Source organism: Bufo bufo, chromosome 2, assembly GCF_905171765.1.
Source record: "Bufo bufo chromosome 2, aBufBuf1.1, whole genome shotgun sequence".
Lineage (NCBI taxonomy): Eukaryota > Metazoa > Chordata > Amphibia > Anura > Bufonidae > Bufo > Bufo bufo.
In genome coordinates this window covers 415123230-415129229 of record NC_053390.1, presented here as the reverse complement: position 1 = coordinate 415129229, position 6000 = coordinate 415123230, and positions in this window count along the sequence as shown.

Here is a 6000-nt window from a genome sequence, read left to right as displayed (position 1 = left end):
CTTTACTCCAGGCGGCCGGTGGCCATCTTTTAGCAAGAAACGCTGTCTATTCACTGACAGCAAGCAGGATGGTAAAAAGTCCATAAAACCACACTCCGATGTGGCGATTTCCTTCCTCTTGATAGCGCAACACTGCACAGCGTTTTTTGGAGGTTTTAGGCACACTTTGGGTATGTTTTTCAGTCCACAAAGTCCACTTTAATAAAACAGGCAATTTGTCACTTTGGTCACAGGGCAACTGTATAAGGCACAAAGTTCACGCTTCTTGCACTAGAAAGCGTGCGTATCCTGTTTGTGACGCCAAAAGAGAGGTGCAGCGTACTCAAGTTAGGTTTAGAAATGTTCCTGGGTGTTGTAGTGCAATAGACACTAACCTGAGACGGCTGACTCTCTGCAAGGGCAGGTGATGATGAGAAATGTTCGTGACGCCAGTGCCAATTAAACGGTGGCACGCCGTTTGCTGATAGCAGGAATAACTGAGGAACCACGTGATGTTAAAACAGAATTCAAACTTTAGTAGTCATCATTTAGGGACATTGACGGAAGCGCAGTTCCTTTGAAGACAGTTGATTTTCAATACAGTTGATGCAGGCAATATATATATATATAGCAAGGTGACTTTAGAGTGTTAAACACAGGACTTGCAGTACAGGCAGCTTGCACTCTATTCCTGACTGATCCCGGAACATAGAAACTCTTCTCCAAGGTCCAATGCCCTAGCTCTGGCGTATATCCTTGGTTTTATCTCTATCAAGTACCTCCTCTGTTGTCTTGAGTACCTCTTGCTTTTCCTGACTTGCCTCTGTCTCTCTCTCAGTTTCCTCAGGCTCTAGAAACTTCAGAACTCTCTTCCTGGCTAGGCCCTAGCCTATTTATACTGAACTGGGGGGCTCCCTCTGCTGGCTGGAATAAAGATTGCCTGCACCAGGCCTAACTGGCTTAAAGGGAAACACACATTACATTCTAGCAGTGTCGGGTAACCTACCCGTATGCTGCACACTCCCAGACTTTAACGTGAGTAAGGCCTCGTACTCACACACCTTCCTGAACCAGCATAACATGGTACATAACATATGCATTCCATTATAAATACAATAAATAATTACTTAACATTTGTAACTCAATGAACAAATGACACAAGGGAAAGGGGCGTCTTCTTGCTTCTTAGGCACGGCCGCTGACCTGGCACAGCGGACTTAGGGTGAACCAGGTTAGTCCATTGTCTTTGGTGACAGTATAATAACAGAACTACCCAGGAGTTTCTTGTGGGTGTATCACAGGCAAGGGCTCACGTGGAGGAGTCCATTCTTGCGCACAAATGTCCAGCAAGGCATTACCAGTAGCAACTGTTTGGGAGGAGACACCACCAGAATAGTCAAAGTCTCCTAAACGGACTGGCGGGCGTACCCTGGTCATCCGGGTAGACCTTCTCAATATAGGGGTCTCTTCTTCCCTTAGCAACGAGGTAGAAGAGAGAGAAACAACAGGAGGGTCTCCATCAGTGAGATCTTGGTCAGGAACAACAGGAACAACAATATCCACTACAGGGGGAACTGGATCCGGGGCATCTCGAACCGGCTCTTCTGGAGGTGAAGATACAGTAGGTGCTGGAGCAGGCACCAGCAAGTTCAACCATGGTGTCAGAAGCCAATGCATGGGATCAGCGTCATATCTTAGATTACTGACAGCCTGCATAGGATCCTCGGGCTGTATTGCTGACTCTGACACAGGATATTCAGATCCAGAACTCTCGGCACTAGGTTCTGGTGTCAGGCAGAGCTTTAACCGGTTTCGGTGTACAATTTGGGATCCCTTGCCTTCCCGGGTGATCTCATAAGTGTGAGTTCCAACATTTGGGATTGCAGTGACAACATAGGGACTTCGCTCCCATTTACTGTCCAGTTTACTGGTACGGCGGTTATTTTTTAACCATACCACAGCCCCTATTGTCAAGGGTTCTGCATGGGCTGCTTGATCATAGTCTCTCTGCTGTCGGTCCCTAGCATAGTCCATACGTTCCTGAACAATGGCTTTGGCTGTATTCAATCGCCTTTGATGTTCAGCAACCCAGTCGGTGTTAGGTAATGGGTTAATGCAATCAGGTACGTGTATGTCCAATGAATGATCAGCAGGCAATGTCCCTTTGGCGCCCAAACATCAAATAAAAGGGGGTATACCCGGTGGAACAATGTATGGTATGATTGTATGTGAACATGAGCTGTGGCAACAGATTAGGCCAATCTCCCCTGGTTTCAGGAGGCACGGCCCTCAGCATCTCTATCAAGGTCTGATTCATTTTTTCACATAATCCATTACCTTGAGGATGGTAGGCCGTTGTCCGGATCTTCTTACAGTTGTGTAAGCGGCACAGTTCATGGAACAGATGGGACTCAAAAGCAGGTCCTTGATCGGTGAGGATCTTTTCTGGACATCCGTAGGGCAGGAGGAAGTGCTTCCAGAACAGTTCGGCTGTAGTCTTGGCTGTCTGGTCTCTCACAGGCACCGCTACAACAAACTTAGTGAAATGGTCAATAATAGTCATGGCATAAGTATACCCTGAGCGACTAGGCTCCAGTTTCACATGGTCGATGGCGACAAGTTCAAGAGGACGAGTACTTACAATGGGTCTCAGTGGTGCCCTCTGATCATGGTGCTCACTTCGTTTTAAGGCACAGGCTACACACTCCCGACACCACTTCTCAATGTCTTCTCTCATGCCCACCCAGTAAAACCGCTGGCGGATATTAGCCTCAGTCTTTTGGACCCCAAAGTGACCGGATTGATTGTGGTACATCTCCAACACCATACCTGCATCTCGTCGGGGTATGAGAATCTGGTGCACTCTCTCGTTGGACACTGGGTCTAGGCTTCTCCGTAGCAATAGGCCCTTTTGTATGAAGAGTTGATGGCGCTGTCTCCACAGTTTGATGAGCTCAGGATCTGCACTCTTACGCCGAATCCTCTCAGGGGCTCTGCCACTAGTAATGAAGTCCAACAACTCACCCAGCACTCTACTTTCAGACTGTAGTTTCACCCACCTTTCTTCTTTAGGATCAGGCCTACTGGAGGGTGAAGGAACTGCAGCTCTGTCATTGGTAGCTCGAGCCTGATCCTGTTGAGCAAATTTGTTATAGAAAGCCGGCATCTCTACATCTTCCCAAGCATCTCGCACATCATCAGGAGCTGTCTCTGTGGGAAGCCTGGATAAAGCATCAGCATTATCATTAGTACGTCCAGCACGATATTTTACAGAGAAATCATAGTTGGCGAGGCAAGAGGCCCATCTCTGCTCCAAGGCCCCTAATTTAGCTGTATTTAGATGTGCCAGAGGGTTATTGTCAGTGAATGCAATGAACGGGGTGGCGGCTAGATAATCTTTGAATTTTTCCGTCACTGCCCACACTAAGGCCAGGAACTCTAGTTTGAAGGAACTATAATTCTGGTCATTTTTCTCAGCTCCTTTCAGGGAGCGGCTTGCATAAGCTATCACTCTTTCTTTTCCCTCTTGGATTTGGGCTAACACAGCTCCCAGGCCTCGCTTGCTAGCATCGGTATAAAGATAGAAAGGCTTGCTATAATCTGGATAACCTAACACAGGAGGCTCGGTCAGTTTCTTTTTTAGCAATTGGAACGCTATCTCTCTTTCCTCATTCCACTCAATGGGCACCGGAGTTCTACGGCTTTTCTTGGGTTGCCCCCTCAAGAGCTCCTGGATAGGATCAGCTATTTGAGCAAAATGGGGGATAAAACGTCTATAGTAGCCGGCAAAACCAAGGAAACCCCTCACTTCCTTGACGGTAGTAGGAACCGGCCAATTACGGACAGCCGCTAGCTTATCAGGGTCAGGTTGCACGCCCTCTCCGCTGACCACATGCCCCAGGTATCTTACTGCAGGTTTGAGCAGGTGACACTTGGATGGCTTTACCTTCAAGCCATATTTGATAAGGATTTCAAATACTTCTGCCAAATGTTTCAGATGGTCTTCATATGTTTTTGAGTACACAATGACGTCATCTAGATACAGCAGCACTGTTTCGAAGTTTTTGTGACCCAAACACCGTTCCATTAGTCTCTGGAAAGTTCCTGGGGCATTACATAGCCCGAACGGCATACAATTGAATTCGAACAGGCCCATGGGAGTAGTGAAAGCAGTCTTTTCCCTATCTGCAGGGGCCATGGGTACTTGCCAGTAGCCACTGGTCAAGTCCAATGTGGAGAAATAGGCAGAGGAGGCGTAAGGCACAGGCGCGGGATTTGAATTGCAGACAGGGCCAGCCGGAGGAGGAGAGCGCTTACTGGCCCTGTCAATCAACAGGAGGAGGGGGCGTTTTTTTGAAAGGAGGATGCGGCGGCTACCAGCAAGTAACTACTTGCTGGTAGCGAGGTAATTAACATATTATAAAAGTGCGGTTTTTAAAGAAACTAAGCCACAGAAAAAGGTAAGAGCACTATATATTGAATAATCGCACTATAAGGATTTTAATTAGCCCAAAAATGAAAAATGACTTTTGGGGGGTGACAGAAGCCCTTTAAAAAGTTATGGCTTTGGGAAGGCTAGGAGTAAAAAACTAAATAAAAAAATTATTGAAAATCACCAGGTCATTAAGGGGTTAACCCCTTATGTAGAGGGCACTGGTACACTGCATTCAAACCTCTGTACCTGTGCATTCTGTCATTATGTTCTGGCCTCAATGGCCAGAATTCTGCATGCCCAGCGGTTTTGAAGCGACTTCAAGGCAAAGCAGGATGACTATAGGGAAGCCTGAACCTGTCAATCAAACTACAGAGGGAGGCGTTGGGAGACAGTCAGCAGCGCTAGGGTGCACCGAGCGGTTCAGTGACCTAATTTGAAAATGGATTTAAAGATTAATTTCTCCAGAAAACAGGATCACTTTTGGAGCAAACTGGATGTGTACAGTACCAAGTATTTAAGTTAGTGTGATAGTGATTTTGCAGCTGACGGAGGTCAGTTAAGGAGCCAGACAGGTTAAAAAGAATTTCTATCTTAGTGTAAGAACAGGGATATGCAGCGTACTCAAGTTAGGTTTAGAAATGTTCCTGGGTGTTGTAGTGCAATAGACACTAACCTGAGACGGCTGACTCTCTGCAAGGGCAGGTGATGATGAGAAATGTTTGTGACGCCAGTGCCAATTAAACGGTGGCACGCCGTTTGCTGATAGCAGGAATAACTGAGGAACCACGTGATGTTAAAACAGAATTCAAACTTTAGTAGTCATCATTTAGGGACATTGACGGAAGCGCAGTTCCTTTGAAGACAGTTGATTTTCAATACAGTTGATGCAGGCAATATATATATATATATAGCAAGGTGACTTTAGAGTGTTAAACACAGGACTTGCAGTACAGGCAGCTTGCACTCTATTCCTGACTGATCCCGGAACATAGAAACTCTTCTCCAAGGTCCAATGCCCTAGCTCTGGCGTATATCCTTGGTTTTATCTCTATCAAGTACCTCCTCTGTTGTCTTGAGTACCTCTTGCTTCTCCTGACTTGCCTCTGTCTCTCTCTCAGTTTCCTCAGGCTCTAGAAACTTCAGAACTCTCTTCCTGGCTAGGCCCTAGCCTATTTATACTGAACTGGGGGGCTCCCTCTGCTGGCTGGAATAAAGATTGCCTGCACCAGGCCTAACTGGCTTAAAGGGAAACACACATTACATTCTAGCAGTGTCGGGTAACCTACCCGTATGCTGCACACTCCCAGACTTTAACGTGAGTAAGGCCTCGTACTCACACACCTTCCTGAACCGGCATAACATGGTACATAACATATGCATTCCATTATAAATACAATAAATAATTACTTAACATTTGTAACTCAATGAACAAATGACACAAGGGAAAGGGGCGTCTTCTTGCTTCTTAGGCACGGCCGCTGACCTGGCACAGCGGACTTAGGGTGAACCAGGTTAGTCCATTGTCTTTGGTGACAGTATAATAACAGAACTACCCAGGAGTTTCTTGTGGGTGTATCACAGGCAAG